Genomic DNA, 26,014 nt, shown 5'->3' on the forward strand with positions numbered 1-26,014 from the left:
TATAAAGGTATTTTTAAATATGCGTATTAAAAATACACGATGATTATTTTCTAAATTTATAATCTGCTACGGATTTTAACGAAATATTCAAAAGAGCCAGATTTCATATATCGTACAGTTCAAATTTTCATTGTATACCATCTAGCTCGTAATTAGTACATCCGGGTCTAAAAGGTTCATGAGTGACACGCGTGATGCGTGTACAATCACAATTTTCACTCATCGTACGACAATTAACCACGGGTGTCATCTGTTAAGTGAAACGGACTGGTACGTATCGCCAAAAGCACGTCACTATCTTATCACATGCATTGATGTAATAAATAAACCTTGTTTTTATAACACTTTACCACAGCTATCTCGTTATTATCTGATGTGTTCGATTGAAAGTTAAGTGCGAATGTACTCTGGTGTAATTTTAGGTGTTATTAATAGTCAGTCGTCTGCATATAATATTGTTGCAATTGCTCACGCCATTTTAAATATGCATTTTCTTTTGATATCAGTATTTTACTCTCGTTATGCGGGTAAATTTGGTTCGATAATGATGACGACGGCGATATCATTAGATACACCAGTTTAAGTTGGGATGTTGACGGTGATGATGATGTTTAATTATGATAGATGAAGAAGATGGGCGAATCGAGGGGAATTATGATATTTCTGATACTGATATTGTTGATGATCAGCAATACCCTATCATAAACCCGCACGTCTCGAAGCTTCATCAGGAAACGTTTATAAGAATTCAAGAAGTTTATACAAATCGCCTCGTATTTCGAGTTGTAGTGTTGTAGCATTTAAGTTACGTAGAGCTTTGGAAAAAACAGCCTAGGATTAGAGTGTTGCTGTTAATGAAACTATACAGAAAATACTAAATTAGTATTGAACAACGATAAGTTTATTTAGTAAGGCTTTGAAAGCCTAAACCACGAACCTGTGCGAGTGATTCAAGATTGTATGCCGAGTAAATAAACACCTGTGTTTAATACTAACCTGGTGTTCTATAAATACTACAATTTCCGTTGTTTTTCTGTCTTCATTGCGAACCTTAACCAAATAAAATACATAGGCCCTAGCTGAAAACAATACAACATCAAATGACGTCCTAACATAAACATGATGACATTACTATATTGTGCGTGTTTGCTTTATCAACAGATTTTCACCAACAGTTATCAGAATATAACGTGTTTATGCGGATATAATGATGATATAAAATCGATAAGGATAACAGAGGCAGGAGAATGATTATGATTGTGGCTAGTTAAAGATATTAAATGTCGACATTTTATAACACTGAAATTCACCAAGCATGAAAACATACCACATGATGTTTTCTTAATTGTTCTGATTTAGGCTCAACCCTTTTTCCGGTATACGCACATGTGCCATGCGCGCAGCGCAAGCGCATTGACGTACTTCCTGCAGAGACCGGATGTGATCAACTGGCGAAAACCGTGCGTTTTTACAGGTAGGTATTTATCGCAAATCGTGTGACCCTTATCTGAAAAAACAATAAAAATTACTAGCCATTTGGATTTCAAAATTTTTAATAATACATGTGATGAAGAGGTTTTAAAAGGTAACGTCTTTTATATCGAATTTCGCTATAACGTAAGTTATATCAGCAAACTTGGTTAGAAAGATACGACCATACCCTTTCAAAACAGAAAACAGCATTTGTTTTCATGCACAATATTTACCTTTGAAATAACACATTGGTGTATAGCGGCATGGATGCTGCCATTTTGAGCCGAACAAAAACACAATAGTTAGAGGCTAGAAACCACTAGTCCTCTTTAACAATGAAGTGAATCGAAAGGGATTGTTTTCTTATTGCTTACATGTATGTCCGTTAAATTGATACAGAGACAAATCATTAAACTATGTTTTCAAATTATATGCATGATGCACTCAATCATGAGTGCTTATTATCGAACTGAGAGATTGTAGCCCTGCTGTCTGGATATCCGGTATGTAACCATATTACTTATCCGCATGCGAACAGCTTTAAGCTAGATATAGATGCCCTTATAATGCTACAGTGTGTATTTGTCCGTCCCTTCGGACTGTATCTGCATAATGCATCTAGACATGTAAAACAAAATCACCGTGTAGCTTTTATCGAGCAACGCATGTGACCATAGCTCTTAGTTCAATGTAACACTTATAGGGTAAAGGTTAAATTTGACCAGTACATAAAATAGCTTATTTCAAACTTTAAAGTCGTCATAGGGTTAAATTGCCATGACACCAAGTTTATAGAGCAGACTTCTAGTGGTAAATTGCGAATTCAGTTTAAAGTTGCTTTTATCATTCGGTTGTGTAGCTTGTTATATATCAAGTGTAGAAAGGTTTCATGCGGTAAACCCTACGTTCGCGTGTTTTGACTACCAACCCATCTACAAGTAACATTTTTTGTTCTCTCAGGGTAACCGACGGTCTTCACCTCTCCAAGCTTACGGCCGATGACGCCGCCACCTTGCGGAAGGACTGGGAGGGCAAACGCTACAAGGAGGACCACGAAGAGCACTTCCGGGCCGTCATCGAGCAGTTCGATAGCAGCTGCCTCAGCGACGAGCGCGGCGACCTTCTCGCGTACGCGTGCTTGCAATTCAATGGATCGATCGCAATGTTTTGCGTGAAGGCGGAGCATCGCGATATGGACTATTTTAAGATCGCATTGTCCGATCTTCCGCTGACGCGGCTGCGCAAAGGGGAGGTCTCTTACGGGTTCATTCCGACCAACGACTCTGATCTCGTCGACCAGATGCGCTCCTTGGACTTCGTGTGGGTGCCGACGGGTGATATGGTATGGAGGCTGTGCGAGCCCCTGAAAGTGAACCGATAAAATCTGCCGTCGTCAACGAAGTCGGCGTTTCCCTTCTCACATTCCCCAGACGATATTATAGACTGCTTCTGCTCGTCGCTTGCGAGAGATCCGAAAGCGGCCGACCAATGAAGGCGAGAGTTCGAGACAAAACGCATTACAAAGTCGACGCAGCCTACCGAAACGCTGACGACGCTGGTGTCCCAGACGTCGTGACGTCAAATAAAAATAGTATAAAGATAACGGAAGATTATTTATGCTTTCCGGTGGTTTATAGAGAAATATCAGTGAATTAAAAATGATAATTTCACTTTTTCAAACAATGAAAATTATCAGTGAAAATTATCGATAATTGTCACTATTTACTGTGATATGACGTCATTTTTGACGAAACGACGCCATTATTCCAGCGAAATTCTTTAGTTAAACTCTGTAACAATGTATATAAACTGTGAAAAAAAGCATAAAATAAAAAGAAAATTTGTTGGATTCGGTGGAATATCGATTTTTAATTCACTCGTGATCATAGAAAATATATTTTCACTCATGGCTGCACCACTCATGAAAATATTATTTTCTATGATCACTCGTGAATTAAAATCGATAATCCCCGGAATCGAACAATTATCCTCTATATTATGGATGTATAATAGCGTTACGTGCAATAACTGAAGTATGACATCATGATGTCCTCTTTAGGGTGTTAATGGACATTGTAATGGCGGGATTTTGCAGTTTTCATTTGATGCGAGCACAAGCGTACACGGTGTTTATTGGTGGCAGCGGTTGTCTGTGATGCCTGTTATCAAAACGCTGTTGTTTCCCCGTTTCTTTCTTTGAATGTTATTTTGCAAAATGACATGACAGTCTTTCATTTACATTTGCTAAATGGAATGAGAGCGTTTTGTTTAAGGCAAACATTCATGTACATCAACAATTATAGTGGAAGTCGCGTGTTGGCATGTTGTACTTCTTTCTTGCAACAAATTGCTCTTTCACTTCCAAGATATCAACACTGGTCACACAAAAGTCTTTCTATTTGCAAATTTTTTTATTGTTAAGCAATCGGTCTTATTTCCATTTTGAACCCGTGTCGATAAGCTATATGGCTTCCATTTCCTTTTTTGGAAATACATGTACATTGTTGTTCAAATATATACAAGATAGTGTCTACGTTTATTGATGGAAAAGTACGGCGACAATGGTGTTAGGCTGTTGTTGTTTTTTGTCGAATATACAAATTTACTCTCTAAAATTGGGTTGCCTTTAAAACATTAACTAACATCACAGTTCCGCAGACAGTTATTTATTTTACTGTAATGTAAGTCTGCTGTTTAAATTCTGAACAACAGCTGTAAAATTAAGGCATTAACAATATTTGCTTAAATGCCCCGGCCTGACAACCATTTATTGTGTTTGCCACATTTAAAAAAAATAAATATTTTTGGTGAAGTCATTTTGATTTATACAATTCAATAAATGTCAATGTTTACATATGGTAAGAGAGACATTTCATTTCATTTTTAAAAAAATGAATAATCTTTGACTGAACTATCAAAAAGTGGGCAAAATAACTTTTTTTTGTAAACTATATGGTATTTTACATTAACCATCTAACACTAAATATTCTTTGTGTCGCAATATTACTGTGGCTTTTGAATTTGAACTGTCCTTCGGTAAGGCTGAACATGCATTGTTCAAGCTGTGGTTGTGTTTATATGTATTGCATGTCCTGGAAGACATTGACATTCGCAAATGACATTTTGAATTCATCCAACATGTGTTGTTATTTTGTTCCTTCTTTTATTTTCCGGCATTAGTGTCTTATTGTCACAACACCGTTAATCATGTGTTGTAGTTGTATGAAGTATGGATTCTGACCACATCATGGATTCTATTTTGACCGTTTCTTTCAGCATCACATAAACGCAACCAATCCTTAATAAATTGCAACTTAAGTCATTCTAAGAAAATAATATGTACATATATGACAAAATGACTTTCAACGGCATTATACAACGGATGTAACACTGTTTGAACAAAATTATATATTGTTTTTTATTGTGATAAAATGTGATATCATGTGTATTTGTCTTACATACTGACAAGTTATAAAAACTTGCATCTCTATTTTTTAATTCGGCTCGAACCTCGCTAAACGTTGTTTAGTGGTCAACATGCCGGTTAGGTGAGATTACTTCCGGAGACTCCGGTCACCTCCCACAACTACAAAATAATGAATATTTTAGTAAAAAAACTAGATATATTGAAGAGCCACTATATTTTAAAATTATATATATATATATATATATATATATATATATATATATATATATATATATATATATATATATATATATATATATACACTTTCTTGGGTTAAGTTAATAAGGAAAGAGTTCTGAGATCCGCGTCCTCGTGTTGCAGTCTCTGGCGCGGAAGGACCTGATAAACTTCGAGAAACTAACACACTTATCACTGCTTTTCCCTTATACGCAAACTGATATTTATTCTGGCGCATTTAAAACTGCAGGGTTGAGCGTTGTATACACACAACTGCTTATATGGCGGAACTGATAATTGCTTTAGTCTGTATTTTGTCATGAATGATGGCAAGTTTAACAAAGCTTGTAATGTGATCTTTCCTGATACGCAAACAGAAGACAATTCTGGCGCATTTCCAATTTCAGAGGTTTGAAAGCTTGTAAGGTTGTCATTTGTATTGCACGAAACGCTGATCAGGCAACAAATCTTTAACTTATATACAAACAACTGCTTGAATGGCGGACATACATGTATTTCATTGCTTTAGTATTGTGTATACACTGTTTAATTCAATGCTTAAATGTTGTTTATAGTGAAATATAATTAATTTAAACACGATTACTTATACTTTAAACCATGAAAATTATTGATTATGTTCACTGATTCACCGTGCAATTATGTCGTTTTTTTTACGTCACGACGTCACTTATCATTGAAAGTCGCCAGGTCTGACATGTTAATAAACGGTAAAAATACATTTAAGATAACATTTTTGAGGTGGATTATCGAATTTTCTTCACTCTTGATCAGTTAAAGTAAAAATTGAATTCTCTTATCATTCGTGAATTTAACTCAAGTATCTACCAACACGAACAAGAATGCTCCATTTAATGTTTGATTCCTACATTTTGTTTAGAAAAAATGGTACAAGTTCTATAAATTTCGTTAGTGTATATACTTATGGTTATCAATTACAAATGCACCTGTATACAGAAATGAGCAGTTGACATATCCTTAATTGTAACAAAATGGTATGTCACGTAATCGAATGTCAATGTACTTAGTGAAAGTAAAACAAGTCTCTGATGTCTCAAAATTATTTCATTTATTTGTCTCTATTTCCTAACATCACAATTGTACTTATAGTTTAAACATTATTTTCTAAGTCTATCTGTAGTATATTCCTAACCTAACCGCGGAGTGCCGCTCTCCTTCCAAACATCCCCATTTTGTCCCCAAATTAATTTGCATATTTTTCTTTTAAACTTTTGATTGGTCCTCAGCTAGTATGGTTATTATTCATTGGTTGATTCGTCAGAATATTCTAGAAGGAACACTTTTTCATGTATTCACTTGCTTGGCGGATATACTAAAATTTAATCAATGTATATTGGTACTAATCAATTTTTATTGATAAAGAGTAATTCCGTTACTTTCGTCAGTACTATAACTTTTGTACCCCAGACAATAGGTGACCTTTTCATCTGTGCTGTTTATTGATCATGAGTGTTACTTATAATCTCGTATCTATATGCTGACTCTGGACTCAATGTGTTCTTATTTGGATTTAATCAGGTCTGACTTTCCATTTTATTGATTCCAATTATACCCCACCCTGAGTGTATTTGCTTTCTTACTTTAAATAAATCTTAACCAGGTCTTAGTTTTGTAAATACCTCCCAAGATGTATTATTAATTGTTCAGACTTTATCTTAACATTTCATATATACATTTTTTGAATATACATATTATCCTTTTTAATTTCTATCGTAAGAATAAAGTCATAAGAGTAAACGATAAACGATATGTTATAAACTGTTACATTACGCACAAACTTCATCTTAACCTTTCATATACATATTACTGAAATATACCCATTATCCTTTCATAAAATAAACTCATAAGAATAAATGATAAATGATATGTTATAAACTATTACATTACACACAAACTTCATCTTTTACATTGCATATACATTTTACTGAAATATACCCATTATAACCCGTTACATTACAGCTACATAACACTATATATATTTACCGTGACATTATACCATTGACTACAGCAGGTCTGTGTTGCTCACTTATCATCCAAAAATATCTCAAAGACACCAGTTTACACAGCACTAAGTAATTACAGGTATGGTGTCCGTCTGGCAACTATGGGGTCATTCTTTGGATATTTCCCAAAGACACCAAGTACCGGTTCTATCAAGGAAACAGACTCAATAGTGTCTGAGGCTTAAGATGCAATCAAGCTTAAATACACAGGTTTAAAGTTAGTAATTATAGGCTACATTACACTATATATTTACCTCGTCTTGATACCTCTGACTGTAGCACGCATGCTTTGCTCTCTCATCTGGGGAGAGTTGTTGACTAAACAAGCGTTTGTCCATGCAGACATTATTGGGTGGCACATAATTGATGCAAATAAATGAATTCTTATTCCAAAATGTTCGACACATTAAGAATATCATGTATAATATAGTACCTTTCTTGCTTTGTATCGTAGCTATCTAGCATTATTTGAAAGCTATCTAGAATAATTAATTGATAAACAAAATGGACTTAGCTTGTGTTTATGATAACCTAACACAAAAGAGCTCCTTGCAGAAATGACAAACATCACCCAACGCCATGATTAACAGCTTATTTCTTAAGAATTTGTTAAACATAGAATACTAAAAATTGCACTGGCACAGGCATAGATTCATATGATAAGAAGAAAGCATGCAATTTTTAATGTTCACAGGACAAATTATTTCTACAGACGATATAATGTAGGAACCAATGTCCGTATGTAGGAACCAGTTTCCGGGCAGTCAAAATAACGTAGGCATGTAGGAACCAATGTCAAAACAATGAAAGAATGTGATACGTGATTGAGGACTGTTGAAAAGCGTTTTTCTATATGGTGGCATTACAAAACTTCATTTTTTTTTATAAATTATATTTTATTATCATGAATAAAAGCGATACATTTGATTTTGAACCCAATACAAGTGTCTTTCTAATTGTTTTTTCCATTGACTTAATTTTATTGACCTGTTGCTTAAAAAATATGTCACTCTCATAAAAATCAAACAGTGATCAAGTATCTTTAAAACTGCAAAAATGACCTGACTCGTGTTACCTGACATGCATGAAAATAATGCACCTATTATAGCTGATTATCGTCTTATCTTTTGTGTTCAAAGGAACTTAATGCACGACATGCTTTCTTGTCAGATCAACTGAGATTATCAGCAATTACTATCTAGCGACTTAATAACTACAATTATGCCAATGGCCAACTTTATGGCCCACATCCACTTCCCTACAGAGAAAGGCCCCTTTCCCAAAAAGAAGTTCATTATAATGATGCAATATTCCCCAATTTTCAAGTTTACTTTTGGAAAATTTTCCACTTTCTCAGTTTTGTCGATAATTTGTTCCCAAAAATGGAAGGCCAGGACCTTTCCCAAATCAAGAAACTAAGGCCCTGTTAATATGCATTGTTAATTATAGAGAATTGGCATAGTGGATATAGTGTCCCCCTAGCGATCTGGAGACTATGGCTTTGATCCCCCCATTGGTGAGAATTCTTAAGAATTTCTCAAATACAACAATTACTAGCTTTACCCAGGATATGGTCTTAATTTCTTGATAAGCCTTAGGTTTAGGTGTAACAAAATACTTCCATCAAATCCTAAAGTAAACAAGCAAATTTGTTGAACTGATATCCCCTGCTAAATAAATTTTCTTAATGAATGGGTGCAAATCCTTTGATATACGGTACAAGTTTTGTGACCGACGGACAGACTGACGGACAATGCAAATTGTATACCCCTCCGCCTTTCGCAGGGAATTACTACACCAACCAATTTGTGATCACATCTTAGCCATTAAGTAAGTTAGGTTAGTGTACCACCCAAGCTGTCCAGTAAAGAGAACATGTTTTTTCTGATTAATCAGCAATTTACATACAGACCTCTTTACCCATTTAAACCTGTCTATTTTTAACACAGAAACAAATGGAGCATTTGTGATATTAGCCGATAATCTCACAACATCTGATTTGTAACCCGATACCTGTCTCATAACAATTATAATTTGATGACTATGGGTAATGGCAATTGAATAGTTTTTGTCAACACTGTGTTTTAGATAAGATTTACACATTTAAAATGTCAGGTGAGGTCGAATTACCCACATTATATAGGAAATTCAATACCATGAAGTTATTGTTTAAAAATGCAGGATGTTTTGAAGGGTTTTGTAGTCCAAATATATAACAGTGTAACCGATAAGATCTTTTGCCATGATTACATGTAGGCAGGACAGAAAACTGTTTTTAAGAGCTAACTGAAAAAAAAAATCATAACAATATTTAATAACGGAAAAATTTAATCTATGAAGACACAAAAAGACATATATACTTCCTTATCTTTTTCCAGTTTCACCATTAAATATTAACTGTTTCAGACACCTTGAGTGAATACTGAACTCACACCTCTTTACTGACACAAAATGAACGTCTCTTTCAAAAAGATGATTATTTAAAGATGGTATTAATGATTTATGTAGTTAATCATTCAAAGTAAAAAATGCTTCAAGATTCATACTAATAGCATGCATAGCAATATCATTTTTTTAAAGATGGTTCTTTGTTCTCAATTGTACAGCACAGTTTAACCCTTTGCATGCTGGGAAATTTGTCGTCTGCTAAAATGTGGTCTGCTGAATTTCTAAAATTAGCATTTTCTTCGAATTTTTTCGAAGAATACTATCAGAATAACAAACAGTTTGGATCCTGATGAGACGCCACGTTCTGTGGCGTCTCATCTGGATCCAAACTGTTTGCAAAGGCTTTAAAAATTCGGTTCCAGCACTGAAAGAGTTAAAGTCATGAATTTATTGTCATGAGGTCAAAGGTCAACAAAGCCTCAGATCAGGTAGTGTAACAATCCGATGTCAAAGGTAAATACTACATAAAGCTGTGCATGTGACATGAGTTTAAACTTCTCTTAATTAACATCAAGTCCAAGGTCAACCGAAAGCCATGAGGTCAAATGTTAACTGATTGCCATGAGGTTAAATGTAAACTGATTGGAATAAGGTCAACTAATTTGCATGAGGTCAAAGGTCAAACCATTGCCATGAGGTCAAATGTAAACTAGAGAACATGAGGTATATGATACACTTATTGGCAGGAGATCTAAAGTAACAAAATCGGCATGAAATAAAAGGTCATCTAATTGACACGAGAAAAAAAAATCAACTTATTTGCATGAGATCAAAAGTAAAGTCATTTGCATATGTTCAAAGGTCAACTCAGTAGCATTAGATTAAATAGGTCAACTCATTTGCATGGGGTCAAAAGTCAACTCATTCGCAAGAGATAAATGGTCAACTCATTTGCATGAGTCGAAGGCCAAACCATTTGCAAGAGGTCGAAGGTCAACTCACCTGAGATCTGGAGGGCAGCTGGTCTGAGGTGCATGCGGCACGACGTCGTGCTTGTCGGGCACTCGGATTTCAGAGATGTTCATGAGGTCTTTGACCATCTGACCCTTGATGTTCACGTCCAGCTGCGAGTTTGAATGCAAACTGAAAAAGAAACGCAATGATTAATACGATTTTTAATCATTAAATCTGAAAGCAACATAAGTGTGACTATGACAATCAAAATATTTTACGTATAATTAAGAGTTCAAATGCAAACTGTGGAAATAAACACAAATAATAAATGCTTTGGATCATTAAATCTGAAAGTGCCATTAGCGGTAAAAACACAACTAAACATAGCTGGTAGCATGAATGCAAACTGCGGAGAGAAAACCACGAATATTTTTTGAGGTGGTAATAAAATCTAAAAGCACCATTAGTGTGATTAAGAAAAACAAAACTGTAACTTTTGACTCAACAAGCAAAATAATATGATATTATTAAACTGATTTGTAATTTAGGAAGCGCTAAAGATGAGTAATATATCCCGCCCCCACTAAAAGGGTCAACATGCAAATTCGTTGAATTGATATCCCCCGCCAATATACTTCTGGACACAAAAGTTTTCTGGACAGATGGACAACACCAACGTGCATCATCCTCTTATCCATGTAAATATACTCATACCAAGTTTCAATGAAATCCGCAAAAGCACTTCCAAGATATGGCTCCGGACAAACAAAAAAGCATTTTTTCAAAGGGCCATAACTCCATTATAATCCGATGGTGTACGATGCCATTTACATTTTGGCGTGCATCATCCTCTTATCCATATACATAATCATATCAAGTTTCAATGAAATCCGCCAAAGCTCCTCCAAGATATGGCTCCAGACACACAAAAAAGCATTTTTTCAAGATACAAAGGGCCATAACTCCGTTATTAACATATGGTGTACAATGTCATTTAGAGTGCATCATCCTCTTATCCATATATATATACTCATACCAAGTTTCAACGAAATCCGCCAAAGCACTTTCAAGATATGGCTCCTGACAAAAAAGTGCCGGACGGACGGAAGGATGGAAAGACGGACAACGCCAAAACAATATCCCTCCGCCTATGGCGAGGTATAACAAAAGTCTTATTTATTAAAATAACCTCAAACCATTTCAAATCAACTTGGCATTGGAAGAGGTAAATCTGATAAGCTAAAAAGTTTAAATAAGTACAATTCAGGTAGTTATAATTAGGAAATAATTGAACCTCACTCTGGGAAAGTGTCATCCCAGATAAGCCCGTGCAGTCTGCAAAGGCTAACGAGGGAAGATAAGCCAGTGCAGCCTGCACAGGCTTACCAGAGACAACACTTTCAGCTTTAAAGGTATTTTTTCATTTCAAGGAAGCATTTTCTTAGGGAAAATTAGCCTGTGCAAAAATTAGCCTGTGCGAAAATTAATCTGGGACGACACTTTACCGACATGTTTGAAATCCCATTTTCATTGAGGGAGGCTCAAGTATTGCAATAAACCTCAGTTACTTTATAAATTCCTATTTAACGGACAGACCTAGGTGAGATGTTGACTTGTAGGACCCACGGCTTTAAGCTCTCATCCAGTAGAATGTCAAAGTCAAACAACTCATGAACGCAGTAGCGACTCTTGCAGTTCACTTTCACCAAGCTGTTCACCGGGCCGTCAGAGCTGTAAAATGTGTGTGTTTCATAGTTTATTTAAGAAATAATCGACGGGTAACCGTTGGTTATTGCGGAAATAACCAACGGTATGGAGTTCCGATGAGTAGGAAATAAACCACGAGGGCGTAGCCCGAGTGGTTTGATAACAAGCATTGGAACGACATACCGTTGGTTATTATCGCAATAACCAACGGTTACCCGTCGATTATTTCGATTCTAACATGAATTCATTAATAAGTTATCTGCGATTTAAATGTTATAAATGAGAATTATATTAACCGAACGTCCTCCACTTTTCCGCAAAAATGTGACGTCACCACAACAATTAAAATCAATTGCCGTTGTCTTCATTCATAAACAGTGCGCGGACAAACAAAGTGACGTCACTTTGAACAACCGTTGGTATATTGGGGTAATAACCAACAGTATTTTTCCTTCTTTGTATATAGAAAACAAGTCACGTGCCGTGGTAGAATAACCCTTTACCACTCAGACGCAAAGTGCATATGTCTATGTGCAAACAGCATAAAACCAGAACAGCCTGCGAGTAACTTGCAGTCTGTTCAGGTTTTATGCTGTTTGCTGCTCATCGGTATCTACATGTAAAGGTTTGAAATGAAGCCTTTTAAACTTGAATCTAGTAAGAAAGTTTTTTTAATTAAATTTAACTTTCTAAGGGACTACAAAAGCGTCACAATACGTATCTAAGTGGAAAAGGGTTAACAAGTGTGTCTGCATGTATCAATGGACATGCCCCGGTGACCTTTCCCAGGAACACATTAAATTTTAGAGCTAAAGTAAGTCCGAGAAACTTCAGCTGCCCAGGTATTAGCCAAAAATATCATTTGATTTTAATAGCCAACAATATCATTTGATTTTAATGGACCAATACACGGTGGCCAATGGGACCTTAATGTACATTAGTAGCAAATAAGTACAATGTTTAAATGACTTTATAACGGTGGGTATATTTATGTTTGATATAGGACATACACCTGGTGAAAACGACACTACAAGATTAATTGACAAATATTATCGGTGTAGAAACAACATGCACATGTGAAATGAAATACATGTTTGTTACAACTACGAAAACAAAAAGTACGCTGGGGACATATTGTGTGTCTTAAAATATTCATTTTTTTCTATTATTTAAAATGCGCTGACATTTACTCAATATAATATCTATATAGAGACTATTTTAATTAAATTCTAATTGAAGCTTTACACAGGAGAGTGGTTATATGTGATTAAAAAGCAAATCGCAAAGTTCGAAAGTATCTTTTTTTCACTCGTTCAGTCTATTTTTAAGGAAATTTGTGATTACAAAAAAAAAATAATTGTCATAGGACTTGTGTAAATGTTTTTTTTTATTTTGCATTTGAACAAATGACAAATTTTAATGTTTGCAAAAAAGTTTCTTTACAAAAAGTACACATCTGAAAAAATAAGGAGACTTAAATACATTTTTCTTAAGTTTTATGGTGAAGTTAGCATTGGTACTTTCCCTGTTGGCACCTGAATACAAACAACACCATGATGATGATTACACTGAATACAAAAGCGCTACATTACAACTCACTAACCTTTCTCCTATCATCTGAATTTACATCTGAAAAAATATATACATGATGCACAAAGAACTTTTTTAGCCTTGCAACACAATGTATAGTATTTTCATTACCAAAAAGGAAAACAACGAGAAAATGTCTTGATAAATGTTAATAAAGTCCAACTTGTGTTCTTAGTGTCCACTTTTAAAAATGTTGCTCGTACCACAAAATGGTCTAGATATAACTATATTGGTACCAGACTATTGTTTTACAAATGTTGTTTACACCAACTAAAGGCATTTGTACCAAGTGAAGGTCTTACAAATGTTGTTTATACCAACTAAAGGCCTTGGTTCCAAATGAAGGTCTTACACATGTTGTTTATACCAGAAAAATACCTTGGTACCAAATGAAGGTCTTACAAATGTTGTTTATGCCATCTTATGGCCTTGGTTTCAAATGAAGGTCCTACAAATGTTGTTTATACCAACTAAAGGCCTTGGTACCAAATGAAGGTTTTACAAATGTTGTTTATACCATCTTATGGCCTTGGTTCCAAATAAAGGTCTTAAAAATGTTGTTTGTACCAGATAAAGGCCTTGGTACCAAATGAAGGTCTTACAAATGTTGTTTATGCCATCTAATGGCCTCGGTTCCAAACGAAGGTCTTACAAATGTTGTTTATACTAGATAAAGGCCTTGGTATCAAATGAAGGTCTTACAATATTGTTTATACCAGATAATGGCCTTACAAATATTGTTTATACTAGATAATGGCCTTACAAATGTTGTTCATACCAGATAATGGCCTTACAAATGTTGTTCATACGAGATAATAACCTTGCAAATGTTGTTCATATGAGATAATGGCCTTACAAATGTTGTTCATACCAGATAATGACCTTACAAATGTTGTTCATACCAGATAATGGCCTTACAAATGTTGTTCATACCAGATAATGGCCTTAGAAATATTGTTCATACCAGATAATGGCTTTACAAATGTTGTTCATACCAGATAATGGCCTAACAAATGTTGTTCATACCAGATAATGGCCTTACAAATGCTGTTCATACCAGATAATGGTCTTGATAATGAGGTCCTCCATGCTCTCCCAGATAGCATTCGTGTTGATTCCCTGCCGCTTCCATTCGGTACCCCTCGCAGATGATCATAATCGGACTCGGGAGAAATACGGGTTGAAAGTAGTCCGCCCACGTGATACCATTCTAAGAATGTTACAACAACAAAAAACAATAACAACGACGGCGTCCATAATTCCCGTAGAGTTTTTACTTGCTCTGGCTTCAGAGCATAGAAAATCCCCATTTTCATCTTTGCTAAATGTAAACAACTCGCAAAACCGGCTTTGTTTGTTTTTACTATGTAATTTTGATTCGCGTAGGCCCGCGTAGGTAGACCGCAATACCGCTTCCGAAATGTGTATTCATACTATCTCCTTCGAGGTACTTATCCGATGTTTGACGGAAAGGGCCGAGAATGTGCGATTGTGCCGCTTCATGTAGTTCCAAAACGCCTTCAGACTCCTGTCATTCAACTAACAAGAAATCATTAAGAAATACTTTTTGATTAATCACTTGTTTTTGGCTAATAACAAATAAAGTGTTCTTATGCATACAAGCAAATCACCAGGGCTTTAGCAAGGTTCTTGCTGGCTCAAATACAATTGTCAACACTTAATCATTGGTTTTGGCTTATAAAACATTATGTGTTCTTATGCATTAAAACAAATCATTAGCATTAGCAGGGTTCCTGCTTGATCAAAAATGATTTTCTCCACTTTATTGTGCCACTCTTAACTCTTTCAGTGCTGGAACCAAATTTTAAAGGCTTTTGCAAACAGTTTGGATCCAGATGAGATGCCACAGAACCTGGCGTCTCATCAGGATCCAAACTGTTTGCTATTCTGAAAGTATTATTTGAATAAAAAACACGAAGAAAATGCTAATTTTAGAAATTCAGCAGACAACATTTTAGCAGACGACAAATTTCCCAGCATGCAAAAGTTAAAAAGTTGTCGCAAAAATTATGTCAATGATATTGGCCACAATTCAGACTCAATTTCAATTTAATTGCCGCCATTAAATAGCATTGACTGCAAGTTGGATTCTCTACCTTACAGCCATCATCCCATGAAGAACAATTAGTTAAAATAGAGGTGATAATGCATGATACAGGAGATTCCGCGTTCAAGAGGCTACCCGGATTTTCAAGTGTTTTACCACAGAGTGTGATTGATTTTCATTCCTCTACAATCACAACCACTTGCCACTTGTGACCTTGACTCTTAAAATTTGTGACGTTGACACATACCACTTGTGAACTTGACTATTTGCTCCATGACAGTTACCAATAGTGACCTTGACACTTACCAGTTATGACCTTGACACTTAGCATTTGTTATCTTGAAACTTATCACTTGTGACCTTGAACATTACTACTAGTGACCTTGACACTAACAACTTGTGATCTTGACAGTTATCACTTGTGACCTTGACACTTATCACCTGTGACCTTGAAACTACCCATTTGTGACTTTGACACTTACCACACGTGACCTTGACACTTACCACTTGTGACCTTAAAATTTACCAATTGTTATCTTGCAACTTATCACTCCTGACCTTGAAAATTACCATTTGTGATCTTGACACTTACCACTTGTGACCTTGACACTTACAACTTGTGATCTTGACACCTATCACTTGTGACCTTGACACTTATCACTTGAGACCTTGAAACTTACCGTTTGCAACCTTGACACTTACCACTTGTAACATTGACCTTGAAACTTACATATTGAGACCTTGACACAAATCATTTGTGACTTTAAAACTACCACTTGTGACCTTGAAACTTACAATTGTGATCTTGACACTTATCACTTGTGACCTTAAAACTTTCCACTTGTGACCTTGACACTTACCACTTGTGCCCTTGACAGACAGTATCGTCTGCATTGGCCTGGTAGTCAGCATTTCTCTTGTTCACCGAGTAGTTTGTCAGGTGCATGAACTTGTTTGCGAGATGTTTCATGGAACTGGAATACCTGGAAGGAAAAAATGTTCAACTTGATTTTGTTGGCCATTTTCTGGGAAAACGGGGCTTAATGCATGTGCCTCAAGTGACATCCAAGATTAGCCTACGCAGTGTGCGCAGGCTTATCAGGGACTACACTTTCCTCCTTAACTTGATATTCCCTAACAGGGGTGTCAAATGCCCAAAATCTAAAATCCTGAAAATAAGCCTTATATGTGGGGGCCAGTGCCAAAAGAGGGTTAATAATTAATTTAATAATGTTAACTGTGTTAACAATACGTCAAATTAAAATAATTTGTGTTTAAAATGACATTTTGTGACAAAAATCTTAGAATACCAGAACAAAAATCCTCTAATTTATAACAATATCAAAAGCAGTTTTTGAGGGCCTAAATCCTGAATTCAGGAATAATCCTGAACTTTGACACCTCTGCTTGATATTCCCTAAGAAGAGACTACTTTTTAACAAAAAATCCATAAAAGTGAAAAGTGTTGTACCTAATTAGCCTGTGCAGACTGCACAACCTTATCTGGGACAACACTTTATGCACATACACTTAATACTTAAGTTGGCTGTTCAGTTTGTTGTAACTATAGTTGGGGATTCAGTTTGTTGTAACTATAGTTGGGGATTCAGTTTCTGTCAACTTTATGTACGAGAGTTAATATTCTTTTTAATTATTTAAGCATACTTCATTGAGGCAAATCTTGCAAGTCCGTCTTCAAACACGTAGAGCCGAAGCGGATCGAACGAGCTGACATACACATAGACCCTCATGTCAAACTTGCTATCGTTGATAAGGTAGGGACGGGCAAGATACCTGAAATCATACAAAATGATTATAAATTGATAAATAATTTTTAAAAATCGATTTTTAAAAACATTTACCGTAACACTCCTTAGACTTCAATCTGCACACAATAGGAAAGCAATACTTGTCCTAGAAAAACTGGGCTTAATGCATTTTAGTAAAGTGTGCGCAATCTGCAATTTTCCCCTTACCGGTAACTGGATTTTCCTTAAGAAGAGACTGCCTTTAACACAAAACTTAATAAAAGTGAACACTATTGTTCCTCATAAGCCTGCGCTGATTGCACCACAGTGGACTGGCTAATCTGGGATGACACTTTATGCACATGCATTAAGCCCTGTTTTCTCATAACCAGACTCATACCTTTGAACTATGACAGGCCGTTTCTTTGGTACTTGGGTTAGTTTGCTGATAACCTTGATTCCGATACCTCGAGCAGAAGCTGGCTATGAAAAAGAACGAATTTAGTCACATTACAAACTGTTCATGAAAAAAATATATAATAACTCTTAATTTATAAAATCTTACATTCCATCACAATTTCAATGCTAAAACTCATATTTATGACAGTTTAAACAGGTACAAATAGAAAACAGCCACTGATTACAAGTAATTTTGCATTATATATTTTTTTTTGTCTTAATTTTGGAGCCTTCTCAGATTTCTAAGCCACCAAGCACTTTTGAACCTAACAATTTTTCATGCAATCTACAAAGCCTAACAAACATGTTGGCATGTAAAACTCGCTGTTTATGATCGGAGAGTATAAACATGCGAACATTTGCAAAATATTGTGGGTGGCTGAATCTATAGAAAAGGTTGAACCTAAAGGAAATGAGGATGGTCAAATCTATAAGAATGGATAAACCTATAGGAAAGGGTGGAGGCCATATTTATGGGAATGGATGATCATATGAGAATATGTCGTACTGTTTTGACTATCCATTTCTTCTTTGTACTTCAGGGGTGGTATTCCAGAAACATCTTAATAAGTTATTTCTTAACATCTCAATAAGTTAGTTCTTAAATAATTTCACTTAAATTATTCAAAATAACAATGTCTTGTATTTCTTTACTGAAAAAGAAAACTCATTTTTTTTTGGTATTCCTAAAATAACATTGGCATAATGATGTTATTTAAATGTATATCTTGATGCAAATATATTGCAATATGAAATAAAACACTTAAGACAATTTCCCAATTTAAGGATAAGAATAAAATTTGACTTAAGATGCTTCTGGAATAAGACAACACAAATAACAGAAGTTTTATCAGAAGTATGTGACAATTTGCAAAACATTGGTAGTGGCCTAATGAAGATGGTCAAATCTATAAGAATGGATAAACCTATAGGAAAGGGTGGAGGCCATATTTATGGGAATGGATGATCCTATTAGAATCAAAGAAGCAGAGAATTCTGTGTATGTCTTACTGTTTTGACTATCCATTTCTTCTTTGTACTTCAGGGGTGGTATTCCAGAAACATTTTAAGTTATTTCTTAAATAATTTCACTTAAGTTAAAAATTACAATGTCTTGTATTTCTTTACTTAAAAAGAAAACTCATTTTTTTTGGCATTCCTAAAATAACATTGGCATAATGATGTTATTTAAATGTATATCTTGATGCAAATATATTGCAATATGAAACACTTTAGAAAATTTCCCAATTTAAGGATAAGAATAAAATTTGACTTAAGATGCTTCTGGAGTACGACCCCAGAACACAAATTACAGAAGTTTTATCAGAAGTATGTGACAATTTGCAAAACATTGGTAGTGGTCTAATCTTTAGGAACATACTGGCTTGACTATCCATTTTTGCTTTGTACTTCAGAAGAAAAATTACTTAAGTTTTATCATAAAAGTATGCAATGTTTGCAAAATATTTTGAGTGGCCAAATCCATAGGAACGTACTGGTTTGACTATCCATTTCTGCTTTGTACTTCCGTCTTCAAAGGCTCGTTTCAGGAGCTTTGAGTCATATGGAAGGCAGTAGGTCTGCGGGAAAAACCCAAACTCCTTCTTCCCGAAGTGGACCTGCATCTTTGAGAGGTTACGCCACAGTCTATCTTTGCGGCCAATTTGGAATGACCCTGGGTAATGGTTCAGCTAAAAAAAAAGAGGCAATACGGTAAAACTTTAAAAGCACATACTAGATTAACAAGCAAATTTGTTGAATTTATATTCCTCCCCACATAATTTTGTTTGTGACAGGTGGAGGGATGGACTACACAATTTGATTTAAAGTGAAGCGATTTTTGACAATCCAAAGCCCCACGGCCCCATTCCGAGAATAGTAAAAAAAACACCAACCTTCTGATACTCTCTTAAAGCCTTGAATCCCTGAGATTTCATGTGCTTTCCCCAGCAGCCCAGCCAGTCATGGTTGCGTTTCGTGATCCGAAATCCTGATCGCGCCAGGCAGTGTTTCACAACATTCGGAGTTATGGAGGTTATACGCCATTTAAGGTATTTTCTCACTTCCCATGGTAGTTGCTCAACTGAAATCAAGTCATCAAAATAAACGGTTCGCATGAAAAAGTTCAAATTCATATATTATTACTCAAGACCACAAAAATGTTTCAAGCAAACTTATATGAAAATGAGAATCTAAGCAAGACTGGTTTAAAATTAACCAGTACAGAGATTTTAGGCTTGTGCTAAATTCATTCAATAGGAATGCAAATAAGAAAACCAGTCTGCAAAAGTCATGGATATATTTAAGTTTTAGAGACCTACAGGTTAAGCCACATAACATATTCTACATAAATCATTTATTAATCTAGCAATACCTTTGTCGCCCTCAGCAACGAAAGTCACAACTGGCGGAATGTTTGGAAACAAACTCTTGGTCAGTGGAGGCTTGATGCTCCTATCGGGCGAGGCCGTCTGAGATCGACTGACGCTGATGACCTCACTTTCTACAGCGCTCACAGGTCGTTACTTTAGGCGTTGTGTCGAGGTTGAGGGGCGTGACATGCTACTGCTGGTAAAGGAATACCCATCGGACTCGCCTGGAAATCAGGTGTTTGTTTACCCTTTAACACTTAGATACGTATTTTGATGTGTTTGTAGTCCCTTAGAAAGTTAAATTTAATTAAAGACCTTTCTTACTAGATTCAAGTTTTAAAGGCTTCATTTCTAACCCTTAGATACTGATGAGCAGCAAACAGCATAAAACCTGAACAGACTGCGAGTTACTCCCAGGCTTACTCTCAATTACTCTCAATTACTCTCAAGGTCAAGGTCACAGGGGTCCAAATTTGTAAGCGTATGGAAAGGCCTTGTCCATATAAACATGCATACCAAATATGAAGGTTATATCCCAAGGGACATAGAATTTATGAGCATTTATCGAAACCTAAACGCAAATTTTGAAACCTAAACGCGGACCCTAAGTTCAAGGTCAAGGTCACAGTGGTCTAAATTTTTGTGCGTATGGAAAGGCCTTGTCCATATAAACATGCATACCAAAAATGAAGGCTATATCTCAAGGGACATAGAATTTATGAGCATTTATCGAAACCTTCACGCAGATTTTGAAACCTAAACGCGGACCCCAAGTTCAAGGTCAAGGTCACAGGGGTCAAAACTTTTGTGCGTATGGAAAGGCCTTGTCCATATACACATACATACCAAATATGAAGGCTTTATCTCAAGGGACATAGAAGTTATGAGCATTTTTCGAAACCTAAACGCAGATTTCGAAACCTAAACACGGACCCTAACTTCAAGGTAAAGGTCACAGGGGTAAAAAATTGGTTGCGTATGGAAAGGCCTTGTCAATATACACATGCATACCAAATGAAGGTTATATCTCAAGGGACATAGAAGTTATGAGCATTTTTCGAAACCTAAACGCAAAGTGTGACGGAAAGACGGACGGACAGACAGACAGACAGTCCGATCACTATATGCCCCCTTTTCTTTGAAAGGGGGCATAAAAAATACACTCAAAGCGGAGTAAGAATATTGACCAAAAAGAAAATTTTCTGAAGAAGTTTTATGATAAAAACTCAGCCTGCTTTCTAATCCAACATAAACAATTACAATTAGATTCAGCCTGCTGTCTTACAGAGCATTCATTAGGTACAATTAGATTTATTAAAAGAAGCTTGAGTTTGCGAAACATGTATGCCCCTGACTTACAGACAATTAATCAATGTGTGCAATTGTTGAAATATTTTTAATATTGCACGTTCAAGTGACCTTCAACTTTGATCTCTCGATCCTAAAATAATACTACTAATCAGATTTATGTAAAAAGAGCTTGAATAATAATACTCATACCGTCGGATCCTCCAACGCAGTCATCATCTAGATTGTCCACGATGTCATCTTCACAATCTTCTGGGAAGTCCTCGTCCTCATTTTCATCCCCAAGTAGGCTGGCCTCCCCATCACCTAGCATCCTCTCCCTGTACAATATAGCCATTGATCGGAATAATACATTAACCCTTTTCCACTTAGAAGCAAAGTGAAAATGGCTACGTGCAAACAGCATTAAACCAGAAAAGCCTGGGAGTAACTCGCAGTCTGTTGAGGTTTTATGCTGTTTGCTGCTCATCAGTATCTAAGGTTTGGAAATGAAGCCTTAAAATCTTGAAACTAGTTAGAAAGGTCTAAATGGTAAAGGGTTAAATTTGGAATGGTCATCATGGTGGTGATTGTTTAGCACATAACAGATTATTTTTGTTCTAAATGCATTTTTGTAATTTTCTATCTATAGTCTTTGTATTAAAATCATTTTTCCAGAACCATCATGTCCATTAAGTATGTGAAACTGCCCATCAAGTCCAAAAATCACATAAAATAGACCACAAAGTAAATAAAACTGACCATCAAGTCCATAAATTACGTAAAACGGACCACCAAGTCCATAAAGTAAATAAAAGCCACCATCAAGTCCATAAAGTATGTAAAACAACCATCAAGTCCATCAAGTATGTTAAATAAATATCAAGTCCATAAAGTATGTAAAACAACCATCAAGTCCATCAAGTATGTTAAATAAACATCAAGTACATAAAGTATGGAAAACAACCATCAAGTCCATCAAGTATGTTAAATAAACATCAAGTCCATAAAGTATGTAAAACAACCATCAAGTCCATCAAGTATGTTAAATAAACATCAAGTACATAAAGTATGGAAAACAACCATCAAGTCCATGAAGTCTATACAACTGACCATCAAGTGCATGAAGTATGCAAAACTGACCATCAAGTCCAAACAAAAGGATGTAAAACCAGGGCCCTCAATCCATTTTAGGGAAAGCGGGTCACTACCCATAGCAGGGGGAATTTTCGCGGTGTTTTCACATTTTGGGGGATTTTTAACTTACTCTCTAATTATCACATTTGCACATGTTTGCAGTATATTCATTGCTTATTTCATAATTTAGTATGTTTGGCAAGATTAAATTAAAATAGAATTGAGATATAGTAATCATGAGACATCTATCTATAAAAAAAAAAAATTTTTTTTTTTTTTAGGGGGAATTTTTTCCCCCAAAAGGGGAAAAAAGTATACTTTTCAGGGGGGGGGGGAATGCGGCCAATTTCGGCAGTGGATTTGACAGATTGAGGGCCCTGTAAAACTTACCATCACGTCTATAAAGTATGTAAACAGACCATCAAGAGCATAAAGAATGTAAAACTGACCATCAAGTTTTTAATGTAAGGACACAGCAAGGACTCGGTCACTTCTTACCCTGACGGAATTTCGGACTCATCATCTGCTGCTTCATCAAATTCTGACCCAGACGTAAAATTTGTGGCCGACCCCTTTTCAGCTCCTCGAAGTGGTTTGGAAGGCGCACCAATGGCTGGCGGGCGTTGTTCGTGAATCATAATATCCGCTTTCGACTTCTTGCTATAGTACATTGTTCCCGATGAAGAACTGTCACGTGACAGTTTGGAACTATTTGAGCCACTTCTCTGGCTTAAGGCAGCCTTGTTTGCCTTATTTGGCTTATTTATTACAGAGGGAGCCATATAAGTTACGCCTTTCGGGGGCTCTGCTTTCACGGTTATTATAGTCTCGCTAGTCTGTTGAGTTTTGGTTGTGGCTGAAATTACAGGTTTTGGATTCGCCACTTCGTGGTACGGTTTAGTGGGAGTGTAATTCAGGTTCCGAACTAGCATCTGCGAATCTGGCGAACCAGATTTCACGGCAGAACCCGGACGCGGCAGCGAAGAGACTGGTTTAGCGTACGCAACAGCCTTTGAACTATTTTCCGAGCCCACTTCTTGAGTTAAGGGAATGGAGCTCAAGCTTGAGTCCACATTCTTTGCAAGGGTGCTATTTTGTGTCTGCGAGGCTGCAGATACCTTTACAGGACTAGAAGAGGGGCTATTTACACTCAGATTTAACAACTGTGAACTACTCGAAGCAGTTGTTGCTTTTGATGCCGGTCCGAACTGATTCTTTGGTCCACTATTTTCTTTATTATTTGACTGACCATTCAGACTAAGGTCAGTTTCCCGTTCTAGCTTTGTCGGCGGAATTTCTTTTCTAGGACTCGCGGTGGCGGTAGATTTCGTCGCTCCAGTTTTCAATGCTGTCATTTCCTCGCTAGTTTTTTTCGTTGTTGTAGATTTCGCACCGGAGGTCTGTGCAGGAGTCTCCTTTCGCAAGGCACTCTGGGGACGCATGAACGCGTTCATTGGATAACCAAATACTGGCGTTCCGTCTGGTCCGATATTAAACATGGCGTTGGGACCCGATTGCATCTGAGATACGCTGTTGGTCTTTTTGATCTTCTGCTGCTGTGATTGAAGGTCACTCGCGATGTCTTTGGCACTCAGCGGGCGGGCGTATGGGTTGCTGTGACCCTTCGTTGTGGCAGATTTTGGGGCAGCATTTCCACTTGAGGTGGACGAAACGTTAGTACCTGGAATAACATCAGATACTGGTTACATTTCAAAAGGTTTTAATAATAGTTTAAACCATTTTATTTAAGCTGGATTGCATGGAAAACCTATAGCGTACTGAAACGCTCTCCCGTCTGTTTCCTGCGTAGAACAAATACTTGATGTCTATGGGCGAGATCTAAAGAACGCTCCCACAGTGAGTATCAAACCTGTGACCTCTCGCTCACTAGGCCGACACCATATCCAGTACGCAACCATACAAACATGTTTGTTATATTTGGAAAGGCTTTAACCAATGCGGGGAATCACGTGGTCAGATTTGAGAAAAAAAGGCCGCTGATGCCTCGATTCGATGGAGAAATTGTCAGGAAATCGCCAAATATTCCATGAGTTATCCCCACACTCAGACCAGAACCAGCGGAAAACGGTTGATACTCGCTGAAACCGCTTCCGGCTGGCCCTATGATAGGCGTTATCCGATTAAAAACAAGTAAGTAATAAGGTAGATGTACCTGTTTGAAGACTCAATTTCTTCATCGAATCGAGGAATCTGCAGCCATTTTTTCTCAAATCTGGCCATGTGATTCCCCGCATTGTTAACAATCATTTTTACCATTTTTACCATTTTATCATTTATGAAAGAAATAAAATTTGACTTCAAGTTTTCTGGTTGTTTATATGGTTCAAGAATATTGTAATCAACAAAAACAATCAAATAAAAAAACAAAGCCAATCAAGTTACGAAGTAAAAGTAAACACAGCTAAATTTAATTCAGTCAAGCTGCAAGATTGCATGGATGCGCATAACAATGAAAATGGCTGTACAAATTTGTCAAACAACAAAGCCACTAACATATCGACTGTATCTATTATGACCACCAGCAGATTTGCGCAAATGCTTATGACTAGGCTTGCAAGCCCTATCATGCTTGGATTACAAGGACCTGTCTAACATCTGTTAAAAAAGCCCCTGAAATAACAAGGTGGCATATTATTTTAATGTGAGAATAATAGCAGTGGCTAAATATGCCTTTATAATAGGAAAGCGCTGAAAATTAATTATACCAGTGGATGATTTAAGCAGGTGCTACAAAAAGATTTCCTCCATGGATTGAGAGGGTCTATCTATCGTGACCTCCAAGTGCTGTAATTGATATGGCATACGCCTTGATACTGAGGGGTCTATCTATCTTGACCTCCCAGTGCTGTAATTAATATGGCATACGCCTTGATACTGAGGGGTCATGGGCTCAATCCCAGTGGAGTTTTGGGGTAAATTTGGGGCCTTTATTCAGCCCCATTCTGAATGTCAAAAATTACATTTATCTTTCCCAAATGACTGCCATATATTATCAATTGAAGGTTTTCAAACAATTATTTTTGTTGTAAATAAAAAGCAAACTTGACCCATCATAAATTCATTAAACCTATGATAATGTTACCTTAACCCAACAAAATGCTTACTTAACCCAACATCATGTCATT

General features: G+C 36.4%; 2 protein-coding genes across 2 annotated transcripts in view; one reads left to right on the forward strand and one right to left on the reverse strand.

The window, feature by feature from the left end:
* The window catches only part of LOC127854541 (tubulin monoglutamylase TTLL4-like), a 724,238-nt gene that overhangs the window by 667,418 nt on the left and 30,806 nt on the right, over positions 1-26,014 (reverse strand). The gene's annotated exons all lie outside the window — the stretch shown is intronic.
* LOC127855724 (uncharacterized) overlaps positions 1-26,014 on the forward strand; it is a 663,610-nt gene that overhangs the window by 625,623 nt on the left and 11,973 nt on the right. The window lies entirely within an intron of this gene.

Source organism: Dreissena polymorpha, chromosome 13, assembly GCF_020536995.1.
Source record: "Dreissena polymorpha isolate Duluth1 chromosome 13, UMN_Dpol_1.0, whole genome shotgun sequence".
Classification (NCBI taxonomy): Eukaryota; Metazoa; Mollusca; class Bivalvia; order Myida; family Dreissenidae; genus Dreissena; species Dreissena polymorpha.